Genomic DNA, 22780 nt, shown 5'->3' on the forward strand with positions numbered 1-22780 from the left:
ATGGTGAAATGGGCAGCACTCAGGACTCTGAATCCTGCAGTCTGAGTTCAAACGTCAGTGGGACCTTGTGTTGGTTTGTGGTAAAGCCCTGGAGCTCAAAGTGCTCAATTTCCCTGTCTCTAGTTGTTTAAGAGTGAGTCTTTTCCCTCCTGCTGAGTGACTCACACCCACTAGAGCCAGGTCTTTGGTTGAGATGGCTGCAATGGATTGAGGTGCAGAGGTGGCTATGGCCGCCTGTAGTCCTGTGGTTTGACCTGGTGGTTGGGATTCTTGCTGCTTCACCTGATGGCCACAAGTTTGGCCCTTGTACTTCCTGCCACACCTTTCCTCTGGCCCACATGGCGCTTGACCAAAGGAGCACCAGGGCTGGGATTAATAGTCAGGGCTTGGCAGGAGGGAGGTGGAGCCCAGCCTGGAGCCCCTCACACCTTCCCTCCTTCGGACACCTAGAGCAGAGGCAGCTGGTGCTCACAGCTTCAAGGGAAGGTTTATAACCCACAGAGCAACTGAAGGCAGGGCAAGAGGAGGGGAGAACCATGCCTATGCATGGCCAGCAGACAGCCACAAAGACCCTCGGCCAGGCTGCTCCCTGCCAAACACCCACTGAAAGCGACCTGCAGACCAGCATGCAGGGCAGCTGCTGATGTTCTGTGGCCAACATCAGAAGAAGGTAGGAAAGCAGGGCCAGCCCCCTGGTGTGGACTCTGTCTGTTCGCACTCACAGTGCTCACTTTTGCAGTGGGGCAGAAGATTTTACCCCAAGAGGCTTTTCCCCAGCTGGCGAGAAGCAGAGAAACACCCAGGCTCCCAAGGTGCTATTTACCAACCCCCTCAAGCACAGGGGCAGGTGCACACTTGGAAGAGGGAAACTGCTCTACACGCTAGCCCGGGCAGCCGCCCATTATCTTTGGCAAGTCAGGAATGGCAAGGGCTTGACTGGAACCACCTGCGGCTCATGCCCCAGCCTTTGTGACACCCAACCCCCAACTCCTTCCCGGGGCTCTAGCTGAAGCCAGAGCATTGGCCTGAGCGGCCAAGAAGAGGTTCCAGCCCTGAAGGGAGTAGGACTTTCAGCACGAAGGTAAAACTGCAGCAACACAACCATGAAGAGACTTAAACCCTCAATCTCCTGATTTGAAGTCAGACATCTTATCCATTAGGCCAGGGAAGAAAAGCCCCTCCAAGCACTTCTTTAGAAAAGGCAGACACTGTGTTTCATGGGTCTTCTACTGAGGGAGGCCAAGACTCTCTGGGCACAAGAAGCAGAGTTCCCAGCGACACGTGAGAATTAATTCTATGGAGCCAGGTGCAGGACTTTAGCAGGGAGGCTCAGGCATGGGGGATTGGGGTGCAGGGAACAGGCTGGCTGTCTAGGTGAGGAGATTTAGTGACCCTCAGGTGCAGGAGGGAGGAAGAGGAGGAGGAATTGGCAGTGGCCGTGGAGAAGAAGAGGAGGGGTAGAGGCTCCTAGCAAGCCTGGCTAGCTCAGTCAGTAGAGCATCAGGCTCTTAATGGGAGGAGCCAGGGTTTGAGCTGCTGTCCAGTGACTCAGATTTAAAGTTGCCTTGTGTGCCAGGAGCCAAATGATTCCTGGTGGTGCCCAGAGCCATGTGTGGGACAGAGAGGCTGAGACTTGTGGCACCTGCTCTGCGGCAGGGATCCTGGCAGCTCAGACTCAGGGAAGGCTTCTGCGCTCAGAGGCGCTGACTTTGAGAATTCCCGGGCAGTGCTCAATGCCTGCTCCACCTCAGGCCCTGCCCCCAAACCATCAAATCTCTTCCTACCCGACCCTGCCCCACTTCTTTCTCTCCTCACTCCTCCAGCACACCCCATCAATGGCCAGCGAGAGGCGCTGAAGGAGGAGAAGAGGAGGAGCTTATCAGCCAGGCCTCCTAGCAGGTGGGAGGTGCAGGGGCAGAGATGGCTGCTGGGCACCTTTTTTTTTTTTTTCTCTCTGTTGGTTCTGCAGCCCTGTAGCACCCATAGAGTCACTGACTTGGCTCCTTTCGCACGCTAGAGAGAGAAGCAGAACCAGGGTTATGGCTGATCTATGGGGCACTAGGTGAGTGCCAGAGGCTTCAGGTGCTGAGAAGTGGTGTCCCAGGCATCTCTATGAAAGGAGCAGAACAGGATTTACTTGGAGTGGGGAGAGAATTGAGAGTGTCTCGGGGGTTGTAGAGAGGTATTGCCCGGATGAGAGACTGGCTAAAACACAGGCCTCACTGTGAGCAAGATTCAAACCTGCACAGCGGAATCCTATCGGATTTCAACTCCAATGCCTTACCCACTCTGCCATCACAGCTGTGAGCACAAAACTACCCCACTGCCAGAGAAACTGGTAGAGAATCATAATGCCCAGGCGTGAAGTCATCTGAACTACAGAATTCCCACAGCTAACCTGGCTCCCAAAGCACAGGGGGGATTTGGGGTTTGTTCTCTTTGCTTAGCCATGTGCAGTCGCACAGAGAGCACGTTTAAATGTCTCCCCTCCCACAGAGCGGGAATGGGAAATGATTCTCAACTTGAAGCTTGATGTGAATGAGGATGTCTGGGCCACAGGGCCAGGGACTGATCTTTGCTATAGAAACCAGTGACACACACAACCAGGCTAAGGAAAATGTTTCCTGGAGTCAGTAACTGGAATAGCAGCAGTATTGTGCAGAGAAATGTCTCACAAGAGGAGTCAGCGCATTGGTGGTTCAGTAGCAGAAGTCACAGATACAGAGAGGGGAGGTCTGTGGATCGGGAGTGAGGGGCACTGGCAGAGCAGTGAGAGGGGAGCCCAGGACTGGGATAACAGGGGCTGTGGGTCAGGACAAGCAGTTCTGCATGGAGTGTTCAGAGGTGCCCTGTATCTGCCCTTTCTCTGCACTGTCCCTGCTCCTAGAATGCACCAGGCCCTGGACTGAGTTCTTCCCCTGCAGGCTGAGCTGGTTTCGTTTGCTGTGATCCTGTTGGATGGGCGGGGGGGAAGTGACAGTCCCAGCCCACAGCCAATGCCCCCCTGTCACCCAGCACCCTTGGCCCCAAATCCACCCAGCCTAGTAGAGAACTCAGCAGGGCAGGGCAGCCAGGAGCTGTGCCCTGCCAGGCGCTCAGGGGCATCTACCCTGCAGCTGGGGGATCTCCCCAGCGTGATCCATGGGAGCTCGCGCACTAAAGGGGTAGCGGCAGCAGCCGCGTGGTGGGTTGGGCTGGTGACCCGGGTCCATCTCCTGGGGTCAGCTGGGTTCATGCTCAGGCGACTGGCCCCAGTCACCGGCCGAGCCCCCCAGCCACGCTGCTGCTGTTAGCTCACTAGCCTTGGGTGGAAGCTGCTGCCTGGCTGGACCCTGAGGGTGGATCCGGCACTAGGGGAAACCCTCCAGCCTGGAGATTCCTTGCCGAGATTCCTGGGAGCTGCCAATCCCCGTGGCTTGTGTGGCTGCCCCTGGGGCCCAGCAATGGCTCTGGACGGCGGCTTGCATCACCTGGGGGGAGGTAATCCAGGCAGTGGGCAGCCGGGGGGTCTGACTTACTGATAAAATTGGTCTCTTCACTCCATGGTGCTCGGCGGCCTGGGTCAATACCGACACCTCCCAGGAACAGGTCGGGGTTGGGTGGTGTGATACTCTTCTGACTCTGTCAATCTGTTTCTTCACTTCAGCAGGTGGGTATTGTAGTTGTAAGAACACTAAATAGAGATCTTGTATGTGTTTGTCTCTGTCTGAGGGGTTGGAGCAAATGCGGTTGTATCTTAGAGCTTGGTTGTAGACAATGGATCGTGTGGTGTGGTCTGGATGGAAGCGGGAGGCATGTAGGTAAGTAGAGTGGTCAGTAGGTTTCCAGTATAGGGTGGTGTTTATGTGACCATCGCTTATTAGCACTGTAGTGTCCAGGAAGTGGATCTCTTGTGTGGACTGGTCCAGGCTGAGATTGATGGTGGGATGGAAATTGTTTAAATCACAGTGGAATTCCTCAAGATCTTCTTTTCCACGGGTCCAGATGATGAAGATGTCATCAGTGTAGCGCAAGTAGAGTAGGGGAGTTAGGGGATGAGAGCTGAGGAAGCGTTGTTCTAAGTCATCCATAAAAATTTTGGCATACTGTGGGGCCATGTGAGTACCCACCTCAGTGCCACTGACTTGAAGGTATGCTTTGTTCCCAAATGTGAAATAGTTGTGGAAGAGGACAAAGTCACGAAGTTCAGCCACCAAGTTTGCCGTGACATTATTGGGGATACTATTCCTGACGGCTTGTAATCCATCTTTGTTGGTGTAGAGGGCTTCTATCTCTATAGTGGCCAAGATGGTGTTTTCTGGAATATCACCAATGGACTGTAGTCTCCTCAGGAAATCAGTGGTGTCTCAAAGATAGCTAGGCGTGCTGGTAATGTACGGCCTGAGGAGGGAGTTTACATAACCAAACAATCCTGCTGTCAGAGTACCAATCCCTGAGATGATGGAGCATCCAGAATTTCCAGGTTTATGGATCTTGGGTAGACGATAGAATACCCTAGTTGGAGTTCTAGGGGTGTGTCTGTGCAGATTTGTTCTTGTGCTTTTTCAGGGAGTTTTTTGAGCAGATGGTGTAGTTTCTTTTGGTAACTCTCAGTGGATCAGAGGCTAATGGCCTGTAGAATGTGGAGTTAGAGAGCTGCCTAGCAGCCTCTTGTTCATATTCCAACCTATTCATGGTGACGACAGCACCTCCTTTGTCAGCCTTTTTTATTATGATGTCAGAGTTGTTGTTCAAATAAATTTGTTAGTCTCTAAGGTGCCACAAGTACTCCTCGTTCTTTTTGCTGATACAGACTAACATGGCCTCCATTCTGAAACCTATTAATTTATCTAGTTCTCTTTTAAACCCTGTGATAGTCCTAGCCTTCACAACCCTCTCAGGCAAGGAGTTCCACATGTTGACAATGTCTGCCTGAAGAAGAATTTCCTTGTATTTGTTTTAAACCTGCTGCCTATTAATTTCATTTGGTGGCCTCTAGGTCTTATATTATGGGATCAAGTAAATAACTTTTCCCTATTCACTTTCTCCACACCACTCATGATTTTATATACCTCTATCATATCCCCTCTTAGTCTTCTCTTTTCCAAGCTGAAAAGTTCTAGTCTCTTTAATCTCTCCTCATATGGGACCCATTCCAAACCCCTAATCATTTTAGTTGCCCTTCTCTGAACCTTTTCTAATGCCAGTATATCTTTTTTGAAAAGAGGAGCCCACATCTGTACACAGTATTCAAGATGTGGGTGTACCATGGATTTATATAAAGGCAGTAAGATATTCTCTCTCTTTTCTCCTTTTTTTAATGATTCCTAAAGTCCTGTTTGCTTTTTTGACTGCTGCTGCACACTGCATGGTCGTCTTCAGAGAACTATCCATGATGACTCCAAGATCTCTATCTTGATTAGTTTGCAGCTAAATTAGCCCCCATCATATTGTATGTTGGTTGGGGGTATTTTTTCAGATGTGCATTACTTTACATTTATCCACATTAAATTTCATTCGCTATTTTGTTGCCCAATCACAGTTTTGTGATACTTCTCTGAAGTTCTTCACTGTCTGCTTTGGTCTTAACTATCTTGAGCAGTTTAGTATCATCTGCAAATTTTGCCACCTCCCTGTTTACCCCTTTCTCCAGATCATTTATGAATAAATTGAATAGGATTGGCCCTAGGACTGACCATTGGGGAACACCACTAGTTACCCCTCTCCATTCTGAACACACCGATGGGCAAACCTGGAGAGAGAGCTGGCAGCCCTTCGATAGGTCAGTTGGTAGAGCAAAGGACTGGAGCCGGCACTCAGGAAGTCATCCTGACGTCACCCTTCTGACTCCAGCTTGAAGGAGAGCTTCTTTTTCTTCCCCTTGCTGACAAAGAGCAAGAGAAGAAAGACAGGTCAGGTGGGCCAACTTGATGCACAAGTCCGTGCTGTCTTTTCTTGCTTGGGAGCCTGAAATGAGGGACTCGTGGTGGGTCAAGGCACTGCTGTGCTTCCAGAGAAAAGCCCACTGCTGCGCACAAAGAGCATGCCAAAGCATAGGAGTGAACCAGGGACCTCTACATTGTCAGTCTAACACTCTCCCAACTGAGCTAAGTCAGCACCCCAAGGGCACTTTTGGGGCCTGCTGCTTCTCTGTCTGGGATGTTTTTGTCAGCCCTGGCACACAAAAAGGGCATCATTGCGAGCTCCTACGAAGGCAAGATCAATTTTTGCCTGCCTTGCTCAGTGCGACTTGCTTCCTCACTCCATTCCTGCCTTAGATCCTGGGTTACCTGATGTCTGAAGATGGTCCATTGTCTCAAGCAGTGCCAGAGTCTGACACAGTGCCCGTGGGCAGCCTTTGCTCTGTACATGCCGGCCTGCACATTTGCAAATACTTTAAAGCTCCTGTCAGTAAGTTCTGGGGACAGTTGCTCACCTTCAGAGGAAGCTCCCTAAAATTGGCTTATCACACCCAGTGGTATATTGACCTCTGTTCAGATTGAGCCAAAGGAGCGGCGGGGGGGCTCGCTGATGTGACCCCCGCTGCTGTGAGGGCAGCCACTGTTGCCAATGAAGCCATCTTGCAAGCACCTTCCACCTAGCCACCCACTGAAAATCCTGTAGGGTGTAAGGTGGGAATAGAAGAACACTGGAGTGGGGGACTTCCTAACCTCCTAATGAGCAGGTAAGTATGCCCAGTGGTCTGTGATGAGATATTAGATGGATTGGGATCTGAGTTATTATAGAGAATTCTTTCCTGGGTGCTGGCTGGTGAGTCTTGCCCACATGCTCAGGGTTTAACTGACACAGTTCACAGCATGAAATACAAAATTTTGTGTTCAATGAGTTGTGTTCATTTACATAACATGAAAAATATGTTTTGGGCAATGCATGAAAACCTCACTGCATTGAACAACCCACTTGATATAGTCAATGTACTACAGAATATTTAAAGAAGTTAAGAAAGATGTGCTTATAAATCAACATGTGCCATTTACACATGCACAAGACACAGAAGAAACTGAATTATTTGAGCTGCTAAAATTTCCACTTTCTCACAGCATTTTAGTTCTCAAGATTGTTTTAATTTGCTTATTTTTTTTTGGAACTAGAAATGGGGAAAGAGCACACTGAAGTCAGTGGAATTACCGCAGTGAGGGATTAGTCTCATTATTTGTCACTAACAATAGCCTTTATTAACATAGAGTTAACTTTGTGAATCTCTTACCTTCTAGAACATCAAGTTCAGTAAAACTCAAACTCTGGAAAAACAGGGAATACAGAGTGATGGTACATGCCCAGATAACCTTAACTCTGCCCTCTAAAAGAGAATCCCTGATAACATATGAGAACAAGGAAAGGTTTGGGGACAAATTACATCTACTTCTCAAGAGTTTGTTTCTCCTCTAATTAATTGGTCCTGGCCCCATCAGTTGATCCTGGCCTGGTGCCTGGCGGCAGAATTTACTATTTTTCCCAGCATATTTAATAGCAAAACTGCTTTACAGAAGCTCCTTTATTCTAGGTTATACAAACAGGTCACTTCCCCAGTTATATCAAGGAGAAAGAATTGTCCTGACCCACAGGGAACTTAAAATAACATGCTCAAGATCACAATTCCTTAGGAGAAAATGAAGAGGAAAAAAACCAAAAAAACACCAAACTGTTGCTGTTTCTACCCAAATGATCAACGAGATCAGAAAGTGAGACTGTTCAATTACTACACTGACTCTACAGTTACTTGGATGCAGACAGACTCAGCTCTACGGTTGGTAAACGTACAGAGACCCTGCTGCTGCTCATGAACTAGCAGCCCATGACCTCTAAACAGCTGCCATTTGAATGTATTTGAAAGTTACATGGAACAACGATCCGTGTTAAAGGAAGGCTGCCATTTATTAGAGCCCCAGTTGATGCCGTGTGCACAAACAGAGGATTGAATGTGTAACTGGTAGTTTGGTAAATCTTGGTTATTTTATTTTTGTAACAGGCTCCTGTCCATCTCCAGTAGAGTTTTCAGTCCCAATGGCAACTTACTTACCAAATGTAATAGAAACTAGTCCATTCCTCCCAAGTGGATGTGGTTCTTGTTCTTCTGCGCACTGTAGCCCATGGAGGCCAAGGACCTGCAAATGTGTTTTCATGTACCTTTGTTTAATTGATGAAAACAAACCTAGAGACTTAGAGGATTGGAAGTGATTTCAGTTGGGGGACATGTTTGCTAGGTTTTTATGCATTTGCATAGGAAAACATTGAGTGTGTCCATTCATTTCAGGGGTCCCTATTTAGTGGAGCTCCTAAACATACTGGAAATGGAATTATTTTTATTGAAGGAAGAGGTTTGTGAGGGGGCACTTGGATTTGAACCAAGGACCACTGGATCTGCAGTCAAACTATGGAGGAAGTTGTGGTTCTTTTGTTTCAATAGAGCTCGGCCTTGTCTCACTCTCAAGCTAGGCCTACACTAATGGGTGATATGGCTTTAGTTAAAGTGTTTTAACTGAACAGCTGTTGCATGTCCACCTTGTGTCACCAGTGCACATCCATGCTAGAATCTCTTGGATCACCACAGAGAGCAGTGCACTGTGGGTTGCTATCCCAATGTGCAACTGGCTGTAGGGTGCTTTGGGAAGGGTTTGCAATGCCTCATGGGCTGGTACAGCATCACATGATGCAGGTTTCTCTATCCCATTGTTCTATGGGTATCCTACTAGATTGCCAGCTGCTTTTCAACTACAATATGCAAGTGGTGGGGTAGAGAGCGTGTGTGTGTGGGGAGGAGAGACAGTGTGTGCATTGCGGAAGAGTGACTATGTCGGCACACTGTCTCTAAGTTCTAAGCTGCTGGAAGCAACTAGTCCTGAGGCAGGGGGTAGGGGACAGCCCCAACATCAGCCCCTCTTCTCTCACTGGCTCAGCTCAGCTCAGCACGGCACTCTCTGTCACACACACACACATACTGCTGCCTGCTTAGCTCTGTGTCAGAGGTGCTGGAACAGGGGGGTTAGAGGGCCATGGCCCCATCACTCTTTATTGGCTGTTAGGACAAATGATGGGGGGAGGAAGGGTGCAGTCTTGGGGAAGAGGCGTTCTGTGGGTGTGGCCTCGAGGGGAGAGGTGCTGTGAGTGGGGGTCCTTAAGGAAGGAGTGTCATCGGGGTGCAACAGTTCGGACAATGGTGCCCCCCCCCCCGCTGTAAGGAAGCTTCTGCTGCCCCTGCTCTGTGTTCACAGAGCTGGAGAGAGCAGCATTCCATGGTAGTGATTTGCTCCCTGGGGCTCCAGCAAGGGGGCTTGGGAGACGATTTAAAGGGCCCGGGGCTCCGGCAGCTGCAGGGAGCCATGGTCCCTTTAAATCACCAGCCTGGGGAAGCCGGGCCAGGCTGGCACAGCGTACTGGCTCTTGCCAGTACCCCATACCAGAACATATCAGCTTACTTTCATCTCTGGAAGGTCCTCATGTGGATCAATAACTGGTTAAAAGATAGGAAACAAAGGGTAGGACTAAATGGTCAGTTTTCAGGATGGAAACAGGTAACTAGTGGTGTCTGTACTGGGACTAGGACTAGTCAACATATTCATAAATGATCTGCTAAAAAATGAGGTGACAAAATTTGCAGATGATCCAAAACTACTGGCTTGCTTCCTAGAAAGAACGCTCTTTGAGTGGGGTGATCCACAGGGAGCAGCTCAAACCTCCAAAGTGCCTGGCCAGGGGCAGGACATTGGCACAGCAAGGGAGGGGTGTGGCAGTGACATCACAAAGGCCTTTTGCAGGGCCTCAGACTATTGGTCAAAGGTGGTGGGGAGGTGGTGACCTCACAGAGAGATGCTGGCATCAGCCAGGCAGGAGAGGGGCGAGGGGCCAGGGAAACCTCAGAGACCCCTGTGGCTTTGCTTCAGCAAGTCTCCTTCTCCAGGTCTCTCTTTGAGGACTGAGAGAGTATTCGGGTTCACGTACATGAGTGCCAGGAGGAACCTCTTTCGAGGTTTCTCCTTCCCTTTTCCTGATTTTACTGTTGAGAAGGTAAGAGCTTCCTCGAGGTTTGAAACCTGTTCAGTCTGATCCATCTGGTGTCAGTTGAATTCTAGGCATGGAAAACATGAGTTTAAGGAGGCAGAAGTATATTCTGCACCTGGGATTTTGTCCCTTAGAATCACTGGGGACATTAGGGTTTGTCCTTTTTGTTTCACCTTTTCCTCCATCCACCTCTCCCTCCCTCCCTCCCTCCTGTCTCTTTGTCTCATGCTTCTTTTGTCCTTTCTCCTGTTCCCCTCCCAACACCAGATAGCCTCCAATCACATAAGCTGAAAATTGTTGCACTTTAATGCAGCTCTGTCAGCCCAGGTGTGGCACGCTGTGCTCAAAGCAGCACATATTCACCACTCTTATATAATGATTATACGGTTTGTACGAAGCCTGCCTGGTGAGGTATCATTTCAAAAGTCTTGGTTTGTTGAACCTTAATATCGTGTTGGATTGTGTGTGTAGCATTGGTTGGGAAGTTATTAAGTTTTGTTCCGTGTGAGTTACTGAAATATGTTATGAGGTTGGGAAATGCCCACCACCAGCTTGTCAGGTGTGACAATGGAGAAGCCAGACTTGCTGCTGGCCCATTAAAGGGATCCACATTCCCAAGGACTATCCCAGGAACCGTGTACAATGCAGATTTCTCCGAGATAGCACAGAGACAGTGGACACTGCTTTACTCACATTGTAGAAAAGGTACTTCCTAGCAAGTTGGAAGAAACTATGAAAGAGGGGGAGAGACATCATGAGTTGGCCTCTCTCCCCCACAACTCAACACCTGTAAACACATCTGGCTAACAAACACTGAACTGAAATAATTCATAGGTCAGAAAAGAATAATAATAATACATTCAAATCAAAGTCCCCAAACTACTACTGGTTTTTCAGCAGAAAATTTTCAGTTTGGGGAATTTTGTTTTCTCAGTCAAACTTTGCCAAGGGAAGCAGGGAGAAAATGTTTGAGTTGCCCCCTTCAGAACAGCTTGGCCTAGACACTAGCTCTGGTTCACTGTTGTGACCTTGCTCAGGATGGGGGTATTTTAAGAATTTAGGCAGGTCCCAAAGTGTTTGGGGGAGATTATGAGGCTGTTACCTTTTGACATAAAAACTAAGAAATACAAGACTAGAGAATTTTTTTTAGAAATGTGGGATTTAGACGTTTTATTTAAAGCAAGGGAGGATTGGAGTTTCTGGGAAGTTTTTTGTTTGCAAGAAGCAACATTGTTTGATCTGTCATTGTACCAAAGGGAGAGAGGGTTGTCTATAAAGGAGGGGTGAATATTAAATACATCTGATGAAGATGGGATTTGAACCCATGTGTGCAGAGCACAATGGATTAGCAGTCCATCACCTTAACCACTCGGTCACCTCATCTGAGCTGCTAGGACAGGGACAGGAGGAGAAATCTAAGGCTGGCACTGATAGGGACACTAAGGAGTTTTTTAATACTACGTGGAAGCCGGGTCTGAATGAGCTCCCCCCTCACATCTAGAGATGAGCTGGGGAAAGACTTCAGGAACAGACCGTGTTTGCACAGACACACCTACTCTGCCTAGATATGCAGCATCATGGGGCCACTTTCCAAAAATGACCACTTTTGGTGGTGTTGGGTTACAAATCACTTTAGAATTGAGTGGGATGAAATGTTATTCTCCTTCCTGTATGAGTGAAGGGCAGCAGAACAGACCTAGTCCATCCTCACTGAGGGGTAGGTGAGTGAAGAATACCTTTCATTCAACTGCATAGAAGCAATTCAGGATGTCACCCTAAACCAGCGGTCCCCAAACTTTTCACACTGTGCCCTCTTATCCGTGTCTGCGGCCCCTCGGAAGCCACGGTCAAGAACCAGGGCTGGGAGTGGGGCCGTTGCTTGCTGGGGAGAGGGGTGCAGAAACAGGTAAGCGGGTCACAGCTAGGCCAGGGGCTCAGGTTGAGGGCAGGATGGGTGAAGAGCTGGGACAGAGTGGGGCTGAGTGGTTCTCCCTCCCTGACCTCAATGGGGCTGGATTGGGCCCTGAGGTGCCCCCATGAATGTTCCTCTGTGCCCCCCTAGGAGTCATACCCCACATTTTGGGGACCGCTGCCCTAAACTGACCCCTAGTCACTAAGCAGGAGCTAGTGCTACTAAAGCCCAGGGACAGGGAGCTTTGCCAGAGTGGAGCCTGCAGGTCACATGATGGGGGGTGGACACATGCTCCGTGCTCTGGAACAGCTCTGAACCAAACCCAGGCAGAGTTATTATCAGTGTGACACCCCCCAGGGGATGATCTCACTGGGGGAAGCCTCCTTGCCCTCAGCACCTCCTGGGACTGACCTTGGACTTTTCAGCACCCCTGTTCCACACCAGGAGCTTCCTGTAGTGAGTCACCTTAGCAGGACACCTGGGAAAGCCTTACACCCCCCTCAAAGGGGAGTCATGCACCCCCAACTTCCACAATCGCCAGTGACTCTCAGCCAACATTGTAAAACAGAAGGTTTGTTAGTGGTCTGGAATCCAGCTGGGAAAGTTCTGTGTTAGCACAGGAAGCAGGAAGATTCAGCAACGTCCATCTTGGGGAACCCAGAACTCAGAGCCTGGGCTCTCCCATCGAGTCCCCAACCCAGCAGACTTCTTGCTTCCAGCAGCCCAACTCAGCCAGGCCCTTTGCCCCTCTTCTGTCCTTTGTTCTGTTTCCCTGGCAACCTGCTCACCTGGCCTCCAGCTCGTTCTTTGTTCTCTGAAGGACATAAATCCACACCCTGTACAGGTCAAGCATAGGAGTATTACACACAGCACTGGCGGAGTGTCCCCTTGCTTATTAGGCTTGGAGACACTGTCAATTAATTGATTACAATAGAATATACAAATTTTCCAAGGGGAAGGGAAAATGACAAGGTAGGCGGTTCCACACCCGGGATAGGTTATGCAGCAAGACAAGATAAGCACATTAGCCAATGGTTAACAGGTCATGCAATGTCTCCGCCCATGGTCTCAAGTTAGCAAGTTAACATTTAATGAATACTTTAATAAAATGTTATTAGTATAAAATATATATGTTGAATTCTGCTTTGGGGTCCATAGGAATGGAGCAACGCCTTTAATTGTCCAACAAGTAAATTCCTAGTGTTTAAAGCAAAGAAACAGTGAAAGTATATGGCAATAAAGATTATTTTCTGTGTGTCTAAAGGCAAAGCATTGGTCCCTGGGAAGAGCAGTGGAAGGATGCCGTATCTTATACTGACATGTGACAACCTCTCATAAGTTCAAAGTTGGATCTGTGGGAAGAATGTCTCCCTACAGAAGAAACAAACGCAATAGAAACAGGGATTCTTTGTTCAATCTGCAACTCTGAATAAGACACAATTCTTTAGTTCTTAGCTCCAACACCTGGCAATTTGCTGACCAGGCCTATCTTAGCAAGCAAGGCTTTCTGTTTACCCCAGCTTTCTCTTAGCTGGTCACTATTTGCTAGGTCTCTGGTCCCTTGACCATATTCTGGACTTTGCGTCTGGAAAAGATCTGGCGCAATCCATAGACCAGGTTGTTATACAAAATGCACATGGATTTTTAACCCTTCACATGCAGTAATGGCAAAGCTCTTGGTTCAGGCTTGTAGCAGTGATGGAATAAACTGCAGGTTCAAATCAAGTTGCTGGAGTCCATCCACAGCTGGGATGGGTCATTCAGTCCTTTGTTCAGAGCTTCAGTTTGTAGCAAAGTTCCTCCAGGTATGAAGCAGGATTGAAGACAAGATGGAGATGAGGCATCAGCCTTTTATAGTCTCTTGCCATGTGGTCTTGCTTTCTTTGTCCCGAGGACACTCTATCCAGCACGTGGCACAAAAAAACCTTAGAGTTCTGTCCATAGGCAGGTCCCTACATACCTTGCTGAGTCACAAGGCATATCTGCCTTCTCTCAATGGGTCGATTGTATAGTTGATGGTCCTTAACGGGCCATCAAGCAGGCTAGGCAGAACTGACACCAACTTGTCCGGGGTGCATAGAACAATTTTGAAATACAGACAGCATAGAGCCAATATTCATAACATCAACTACAAAAATGATACACATCTAGAGATAGCATCATTATAATCAGCCAATCAGAACCTCTCCACAGACCCCTTACACGACAACCTTTCTACAATATTGGCTGCAAATATAGAACAGTGGTCGCAATGGTGATCTGTAAAGTTACAGATTATATTCAATAACGTCACAGGAGCTGACACGGCATCAGTGAGACTGATATTGGAATAGCCTCCAGTTTGTGGTGTCCTCATTTGAAGAAGATATTGTGAAATTGGAGCTGGAGCAGCAAAAGCCACCAAAATGTTCTGAGGGCTGGAGAAAACTGCCTTCTAGTGAGCTATTGAAAGAGCTCAACCTGTTTAGCTTATCAAAAGAAGATTGAAAGGTATCATAAACCTAGTCCCAGATTTGGACCTTAGCGTCCAAAATATGGGGGTTAGCATGAAAACCTCCAAGCTTAGTTACCAGCTTGGACCTAGTAAAGCTGCCACCACTCAAGAAATTAGAGTGTTTTGGGGCACTCTGGTCCCCCCAAAAACCTTCCCTGGGGACCCCAAGACCCAAATCCCTTGAGTCTCACAACAAAGGGAAATAAACCTTTTCCCTTCCCCCCTCCGTGTTCCTGGAGAGAGACACAGAAGTAAACTCCGTGGATCTAAACAGAGGGATTCCACCCTCCCGTTTCCAGCCTTGGAAACAGAAGTACTAATCTCTCTTTCCCCTCACCCAGAGGGAATGCAAAGTCAGGCTAGTAAATCTAACACACACTGATTTCCCCTGACTTCTTCCTCCCACCAATTCCCTGGTGAGCACAGGCTCAATTTCCTGGAGTTCCCCACTAAAGAAAAACTCCAACAGGTCTTAAAAGAAAGCTTTATGTAAAAAGAAAGAAAAATACATAAAAATGGTCTCTCTGTATTAAGGTGACAAATACAGGGTCATTTGCTTAAAAGAATAGTGAATAAACAGCCTTATTCAAAAAGAATACAATTCAAAGCACTCCAGCAACTATAGACATGTAAATACAAAACAACAAACCATCTTTGTACTTACAACTTGGAAACAGAAGATTAGAAAGCAGGAAATAGAAAAATTCACTCCTCATAGCCGAGAGAGTGCAGGCAGAAGACCCAGAACAAAGGACTTACACACCAAAAAACCCTCCACTCAGATTTGAAAAGTCTTGTTCCTGATTGGTCCTCTGGTCAGGTGTTTTAGATTACTTCTTTCCAGGTGTAAGAGACATTAACCCTTAGCTATTTCTTTATGACAAAAGGTGATTTCACTGAAGTGTTGAAGTGCCTTAATGGAGAGAAAAAAGATTGGCTATTAAAGGGCTCTTGAATGGAACAGAGAAAGGCATAACAAGACCCAATGGCTGGAAGGTGAAAAGAGACAAATTCATATTACAAATAAGGCACAAATATTCAACAGTGACAATTCACCACAGGAACAAGCTACCAAGGAAAGTGCTGGATTCTCCATCTCCTGATGTCATTCAATGAAGACAAGATGTTATTCTGGAATGTGTTTCCCCAAAAGTAGCTCTTGTGTCATACAGGAGGCCTGTGATAATGAAGGGAGTAAGATTAGATGCTCTAATGGTCTCTTCTGGCCATAAAGTCGACTAATTTCTGAAAAACCGAATGTAGCATTGGGAGCAGCATCTGATGTTTTCCTGTCTCGCCAGCTTGCTGCCTAGAACGAACACTCCTTGAGTGGGGTGATGCACATGGACTAGCTCAAACCTCCAAAGTTCCTGGCCAAGGCACAGGACATTAGCCCAGCAAGGGAGGGGTGTGGCAGTGACATCACAAAGGCCTTTTGCAGGACCTCAAACTATTGGTCCAAGGTGGTGGGAAGGCGGTGACCTCACAGAGAGATGCTGACATCAGCCAGGCAGGACAGGGGCGAGGGGCCAGGGAAACCTCAGAGATCCCTGTGGCTTTGCTTTAGCAAGTATCCTTCTCCAAGTCTCTCTTTGAGGACTGAGAGAGTATTCGGGTTCATGGACGTAAGCGCCAGGAGCAACTTCTTTTGAGTTTTCTCCTTCCCTTTTAGTGATTTTACTAGAAAACAGCCATCCCTGTTTAGACAGTAAGAGCCTCCTGGAGTTTGAAACCTGTTCAGTCTGATCCATCTGGTGACAGGTCACTTCCCTTCTCTGTACCTCAGGCTCTCCCCATTATCCAATAGGAACAGAGTCAATTCTCGAGCTCTGGGCGGTCGTGAGCCTTGGTGAGATAAGGGGTGTTAAAGCCCACTGTGAAGGAGAAAGGGGTGTTTAACGGTGTTTAGCACCAAGGGATTCTAAAGTTTGCTAAAATGTCTTGTCTCTGGAAACAAGAAATGGTCTGGGCCAATCTTTAACCGCTTCCATTTTTAAAGCCCATTCAGGGATGTGAGTCCCTGTCTTTTAGGTACTTGGGTTTCTTTGCCAGCAGGAGAGAAGAGGTTCCTGCCTCCATTTTTGTGGCCTTGACAAACCAGGTCTTGTGCTCCAGTTCTCATCTGAGATCCCTGAAAAAGAACATCTTCCCATCCATGAACAAGACAGGACCTATCTCTAAAAGGGGAACAAAGAGACCTCTGGGACTTATAGACTAGCTAGCCTCACTTCCATAGCTAGAGAGATACTGGAATACATTCTTAAACACTCAGTTTGTCAGCAGCACCTACAGGATAATTTGGTTCTTAGAACTAATGAGCATGGATTTGTCAAGAACAAAACATTCCAAACCAATCCTCTTTCCTTCTTTGGCAGGGTTCCGGGCCTGGTGGAGGTGGGTAAACAGTAGATGGGATCTAGCTTGGTATTACTAAGGCTTTTCCACACAGTCCCATAGGACATTCTCACAAACAAAGGAGAGAAATGTGGTCTAGATGCAATCAGGTAATGTGAGTTCAGAGCTGGTTGAAATCCCAGACTCCAAGAGCCCTTCTCCATGTTTGCCTGTCCAACGGAGAGGGGTGTACCTAGTGGATCTGGCAGGGATCAGTTCGGGGCCCGGTACTATTCAATATTTTCATGAATGATTTGGAAAATGGAGTGGAGAGCATGCTTCTAAAATTTGCAAGTGACACCAAGCATTTAGGAGCACAGAACTGGAATTCAAAACATCCTTAACGAATTGGAGACTTGGTCTTCTTGAGCCAAACTACATGGCTGGGCTCCTCTCTCTAGACTGGGCTGAAGTGAAACCCCAGAGCCAAACATTCCTCCTGGGCAGTGCGCTCTGACCTTGAATGGTCAGATGCTGCTTAGCACTGTCAGAGCAGCTTTTGCTGGGGAATTCTCCCAGCACTTTCCAATAGCGGGAAAGTATGAAATCCCCATTTGACTGCTGGGGACAGAGCCCTAGAGAGGGGAGCAACTTGCCCAAAGTCTCACAGAAAAAGGAAAACAACCAGCAGTGAAACCAATAGGAAACCCAGCAATGGAACTCAAGAGTCCTGGGAGTGTGCTAGGGTGACCAGATGTCCCAATTTTATAGGGACAGTCCCAATTTGGGGGTCTTTTTCTTATCTAGGATCCTATTACCCCCTACCTCCTGTCCTGATTTTTCACACTTGCTGTCTGGTCACCCTAGGGTGTGCACAGGTGTGGGTTCCAGCTGCTCCCTGCCCTCCTAATTGAAGCAGATGTGCAGAGTTACTGCCCTGGGAACTGCAGGGCACCAGTGGACATGGGGCTTGCCGGAGGTAGGGTCTGGTTGCAGGCAGGGCAAGGGGTGTGGAGCTGGCTGGAGACAGGGCTGTGTGGGGTAGGCTGGCTCGCTTCAGGCAGGGACGCAGGGGGTGCGGCAGGGGTTGGCAGGGCTGGAGACAGAGGAGTGCAGGACTGGCTGGCTTGCAGCAGGGGCTTGCAGCAAGGGTTGGCTGGAGACAGGGCAGGGGGTGTGTCAGGGGCTGGCTGTGGGACTGGCTGCAGGCAGGGCAGAGAGGACGTGGCTGGCTGCGGGCAGGGCAGGGGGTGCAGGGCTGGCTGCAGACGGGCTGGCTGCAGGCAGAGCATGGGGCAGGGCCTGTGCAAGGATGTTTCATGCCCTAGGTGAAACTTCCACCTTGCTGCCCTCCCCCCCCTGCCACACCCGTGCCCTGAGGCACCCCCCTCACCCCAGCTCACCCCTGCTCCGACCACGCGCACCCCGAAGCTGCTTCATTTCTTCCGCCTCCCAGGCCTGCGGCGCCTAAGCCTGCCAGGCAGTCAAGCAGCCTCCTCTGAGCTACAGTAGCCCTGACAGTTGACAACAGAGGCACCTTAACCCCTGAGTTCCTTCAATGTGTCCCCCTACGGGGTCCAGCTCCGATCACCAGATACTCAGGGTATGTCTATACTACCTGCCGAATTGGTGGGCAGCGAGTGATCCAGCGGGGGTCGATATATCGTGTCTAGTGTAGATGCAATACATCGAGTGCTCTCCTGTTGACTGCTGTACTCCAGCTCGGTGAGAGGCGTAAGCAGAGTCGACCGGGAGCTGCAGCAGTCGACTCACCGCAACGAAGACACCACGCTAAGTTGATCTAAGTACATCGACTTCAGCTATGTTATGCATGTAGCTGAAGTTGCATAACTTAGAGTGATCCCCTCCTCTAGGGTAGGCCAGGGCTTAGAAAAATTCCAGATCCTCTCTGCCCAAAGCAGGTTACATTTTACTGTAGCCCATCGCTACTGTATCACACACAGCACTTGAGCACAGTTATCAAACAAACGAAAATGTCTTTACCAAGGAACAGAGATTTAAATAGAAATAAATGTGAGTGATGGAAACCAACCGTTACCAACAAAACAAAATCACAGAATGCAACCTACACTTTTTAATAGCTCCCTTCCCTGTCTAAGTAGACTGAAGTCTGAGGTGACAGTCTATTGCAGTGATTGCTAGTCCCTAGGAGCCATGCCCCTGCCTTTCTTGAAGCACCACTGGTCAGTAGTGATCTCCTTGGTGAATGGACCCAGAGTGTTTCTCTCCACTCTGTCATAAAATGAATCAGTCTTTTGTGTATATTCACAGAATGGACCATTTCCTCATTGTCATATTGTCCTTTTCACTTCCACAGGATTTTGATGTCTACAATTTGTCTTTGATAGTTTTCCATTGGCTTTTCTGGGCTGGTGCAAAGGTTGACAATGCAGCAATACATCGCATAACTGACTAGTAAGGGACGGGTGACAATTCCCTCCCATTTGAATGGGCTGGTCCCCAACAAGACCTGTGACTGGAGTGACTCATTTTCACGACAATACCATATGGGCATAATATTCCATATACTTACATGACTCTTTCAAGTGGACTCATACACATCTCTTGCAGTGATCAGGGGCAACAATAATTTACAAGCTTTCACTAGGGATCTCACTGCTAAGCTTCCTGGATAAATATCATAAAAATCAGTGCATTAGATGTGATGAGTTTGTCAGGTCTGAGACAGGAGTTTCTTGTGAATTACTTTGACCTCTTTGCCAATTGCCACCAAAGAGCTTTTATGACACATGCACTGAGCTATACAATCACACTCTGATAGAACAGAAAGGCCAATACAAAAACAGAGAGAGGAACAATAAGATACTAAAATGACAATGGTTGGAATTCAACATTTCTCTCAGTCTTTGGACTGATGGGCACTAAGAGCTTTTCCCTCAGTTGAACCAGGTGATCGGACAGCTGGCTCAGCCCTCCATACTAGCAGCTTTCTCACACATAGGGAGATGGGTCAAAACTGGAATTGATGTCATGACTCGCTTCCCAGAGGGGATCAGTCTGTCTAAGGCTGTGTCTACCCTTCAAATGCTGCAATTATTCTTCTGACAATCTAACACTGTCTACACTGGGGTTTAGGTCACATTAACTACTTCTCTCAGAGGAGTGGATTTTTCAAACCCCTGAGAGATGTGGCCATGTCAACATAGCTTTTCAGTGTAGACCAGCCTTTGAATGACTTTTTGATATGAAAGGCAATGGACTTCAGCCTTTTCCTTGGTATTGATGGTTGACAACTGCAGCTTTCCTACCTGCTGGACACATGCTATGACAGATGTCAGGTCTTTCCTTTGCAAATTAGAGAAGTGGGGAAGTCAGTGACCCTTACAGTGTAAGTAAGTAAAAACTTAGACAACTTGTCTCCTCGAATAGTTTTTCCTTTTAATAGAAATTGACTTTGAAGCTAAGCAAAATATGCTCTATTTGAAATACAAAAAAAATAAAATCTATACAGGCCCAATATTCTGTTATACACTCTAACACATATTCTCCCACCCCAACCTTTGGAGTGAGGTTTTCTACCAGAACTCCCCACACTACAGGGGGTAAATTATATCAAAGTAACTTTTTGAAGATTAGCCATCATTTTCTGTACAACTAAAAAAACAAAAAAACCAAGACAACTTCCAGTTTTCCAAATAATTCAGATTATCAAACAATTAGTCTCTTACTCTTGAACCAATAACATCACCTATCATTTCATTTTCGTTGGTAACAATAACATATTCAAAGATCACAAATTCTTGTCATATGTTAGTTTTTCTTTAATCTCATTGCCAACAACTGAACCTTGGCTCAGGTTGTGGTTTGTCCCAACACTTCTGAGAGTTCATCTCTCTCTGGTTCTCCCTGCCATGCGTGTTGGTGGAAGGTGTCTCCTATGCGGGAATGTTTGCATCATGAGGAAAAATACCTCTCGTCACACTTTAAATCTTTCCAAGTAGTAGGAGGGAGGGGAGAAGTGATGTAAATGCATAGAACACAAAAGAAAACTGTCTGGTCTTCACTACAGACATTTATCGGTATAATTATTGCTCAGGATGTGAAAAATCGAGACAGCTGAGCAACGTAGTTACACAGCTCAAATCCCCTGTGTAGATAGTGCCACATCAGCAGGAGAGCTGCTCCTGCCAACATAGCCATCTGAGACAATATTGATCTAAACAACTGAACTACACTATGGTCATATGCACTTCCTTCAGTTAGTCGGGGGTCTGCTGTTGTTCACCATTTCCAAGTGGAGATTTTAAATCACTGCTGTGTCCTTTGTTAGCATGGCCAGTAAATTGGAGAGTTCTCTCCTGTTGACAGAACTGCACTTGAACTTTCTCCATGTCATTGTTAGGTAATAAAGCAAGTCCTCACTCACCTCTCCAGCACCCGAGTTCGTGCGGAGTTGGTATGGGGCACACAATTCTGTCAGAGACCAGACAACCAATGCGTGATCAACGGGCTCACACTATCCTTAGCTCTAAAAAGCTTTAGATTAAGTGTGGCCCCTTTATTAGGGGTGAGCATTAATATTTATACACAGAAGTAAACAAAGTGATTAACAAAAGATAATGGTCATGCATAATTAATTAAGATTTTTACAGGAAAAAGCAAGTTAACAAGTAAATGCATAGAGATAAAGGCTAATGGCTACTAGGGAAAGGGGTGTGTCATGAGTAGTTTGCAGGTCAGTGCTTTGTTCAAAAGGGTTCAGGAAGGATTATGCAGAGACAGTCAGTCTGGGTGTGTTTTGGCTCCCCAAAGTTCACCAAAAGTTTAGACCCAACATTCCTCCATTTGTAGCTTTGAGATAACTATTAATCAAAAGCTACACCCTATTTCAAGATCTCAAGGGCCGCTTGGCAATTTCAGCCTGGGCCAATTCGAAGGAGAGTAAGGCTTTTAGCTGAAGTGGGAAAAGAATAAACTGACTTACATGAGTTTATGAGGGAGGGATACACTGAATACAGCAACACAGTATTATAAGGACTACTATGGCCCCAACAACACCCACCAAGAGTTTTTTTAACCCACCAAATCCGGGCAGCCAATTCCATAAGGCTCCCCACCAATCATAAGGTGGCTGGCCAGAGGAATAGTTTTTAGCCATTTCCCTTAGGTGTTTGGTACGTTGAAAAGTGTCAGAGTAGGTGTCATTTACAAAAACACAGCATTCTTCATAAGCAGAAAATAAACTAAAAAAGCATAAAAAAAACCCATACAGTTGTCAGAATAAAGGGTCCTCTCATTTTTTTCGAGTCAATTTAAGTCTAATGTCTGAGAGAGGTAAGCTGGTCCACTGGTCGAAGGCAGTGTCCTCAGTGGTGACAAGAGCTGCTGGTCCGTCACTGTGGTCCACTACGGCTGGCTTGACGTGGGAGTGGTGGATCCAAGATTTGCGTCCTTCCAGGAACACTGCAGTCTGGGTTGTTAAAAGAACCTGGTGGGGTCCAGTAAACCTTGGCTGGAGGGTGTCGTCACGAACGAACTTTTTGGCCCAGACGAAGTCCCCTGGTTGGAACGGGTGGATCTGTTCCTCCAGCGGCATGGTCTGGGAAAACTGTGAGGCTTTCCAAAGGGTACGGAGGCGAGCCTGTAGGGAGAGAAACTGACACGCGGTCATATGATCCCCTCCCAATAGTGAAACATCAAGCACGTGGTAGCGCCCCGCCTTTGAAAGGGGGGTGTCCATAGAGCAGTTCAAAGGGGGATAATCCCAATGCGCGGGTTGGGCGAGTACAAAGGTGAAACAGGACCAAGGGAAGTACCTGAGGCCACTTTATCCTGTTTCCTGACAGTATTTAGCCAATGTAAACTTAAGTTCCCTATTCATACGCTCAACTTTCCCGCTAGACTGGGGGTGGTAGGGTGTATGAAAGGAGTGTGAAATGCCCAGTCCTTGTTCTAAACGGCCAAGGACATGACCAGTAAAGTGAGGTCCGCGATCTGAGTCGAGCCACAAGAGGATGCCAAACGGGGTACAATGTCTCTAAGGGAGAATCTTCGCCACT

The 22780-nt window shown here is 47.6% G+C and overlaps 1 protein-coding gene, 1 long non-coding RNA gene and 1 other non-coding gene across 3 annotated transcripts in view; 1 reads left to right on the top strand and 2 right to left on the bottom strand.

The window, feature by feature from the left end:
- Positions 1-22780, bottom strand: part of LOC127041343 (zinc finger protein 551-like) — an 804136-nt gene that overhangs the window by 367909 nt on the left and 413447 nt on the right. The window lies entirely within an intron of this gene.
- Positions 1-22780, top strand: part of LOC127041351 (uncharacterized) — a 133507-nt gene that overhangs the window by 97599 nt on the left and 13128 nt on the right. The gene's annotated exons all lie outside the window — the stretch shown is intronic.
- TRNAS-GCU (transfer RNA serine (anticodon GCU)) lies at positions 11301-11382 on the bottom strand. The gene has a single exon. It is a non-coding gene; the product is annotated as a tRNA-Ser (tRNA).

Source organism: Gopherus flavomarginatus (assembly GCF_025201925.1).
Source record: "Gopherus flavomarginatus isolate rGopFla2 chromosome 13 unlocalized genomic scaffold, rGopFla2.mat.asm SUPER_13_unloc_2, whole genome shotgun sequence".
In the NCBI taxonomy this organism is placed as follows: Eukaryota; Metazoa; Chordata; order Testudines; family Testudinidae; genus Gopherus; species Gopherus flavomarginatus.